This window comes from Mandrillus leucophaeus, unplaced genomic scaffold (genome assembly GCF_000951045.1).
Source record: "Mandrillus leucophaeus isolate KB7577 unplaced genomic scaffold, Mleu.le_1.0 Scaffold35, whole genome shotgun sequence".
NCBI classification, from domain to species: Eukaryota; Metazoa; Chordata; class Mammalia; order Primates; family Cercopithecidae; genus Mandrillus; species Mandrillus leucophaeus.
Window position 1 is genome coordinate 2,201,572 of NW_012103698.1, and position 690 is coordinate 2,202,261.

Consider the following 690-nt stretch of genomic DNA (forward strand, 5'->3'; position numbering starts at 1 on the left):
CGCGGTGGCGCAGCCTGTAATCAGCACTTTGGGGGGCCAAGGTGGGCGGATTACCTAAGGTCGGGAGTTCGAGACCAGTTTGGGCGACATGGCGAAACCCCGTCTCTACTAAAAATATAAAAATTAGCCAGACATGGTGGCGGGCACCTGTAATCCCAGCTATTCGGGAGGCTGAGGCACAAGAATCGCTTGAGCCTGGGAGGCGGAGGTTGCAGTGAGCCGAGATTGCACCACAGCCTGGGCGACAGAGCAAGACTCTGTCTCAAAATAAAAAATAAAAAGGATGTGTGTTCTGGGTGATGGTATAGAGCTTACGTGGGAGTAATAAACTGCCAGCCGTGCAGCACCGCGCTCACCAGTCCGCCACGCTGAACAAGCAAAGCCCAGAATGCTTCGAGCTAAGCCCGGGAGAGGCGGGGCTGGGCTGCGGGGCGGAACCTGGAATCTGGCGGCGGCGGAAACGCTACTTCTGCGGGGCAAGATGGCGGCGCCCAGACAGGCCTGGATCACGTAGGTGGCGGGGATGAAGGGACGGATTTCAGGTGATCTGGGCGGAGGACCCAGGGTAGCGTGTCCAATTTCTTTGCTGGAACCTGCCTGCGGGCCTTTGGTCTGTAAGGGAGCAACTGTGGCTTCCTCAGTGCATAGATCTCGAGCACGGCCCTTGAAGGGGCGGCAAAAGCTGAGACT

The 690-nt window shown here is 58.0% G+C and overlaps 1 protein-coding gene across 1 annotated transcript in view; it reads left to right on the plus strand.

The window, feature by feature from the left end:
* The first annotated feature begins 456 nt into the window (after window positions 1-456).
* RPAP1 (RNA polymerase II associated protein 1) overlaps window positions 457-690 on the plus strand; it is a 36,765-nt gene continuing 36,531 nt past the window's right edge. The window contains exon 1 of the mRNA XM_011989337.1: window positions 457-510. The gene's annotated coding sequence lies outside the window, so the exon portion shown is untranslated. The remainder of the gene's footprint in view (window positions 511-690) is intronic.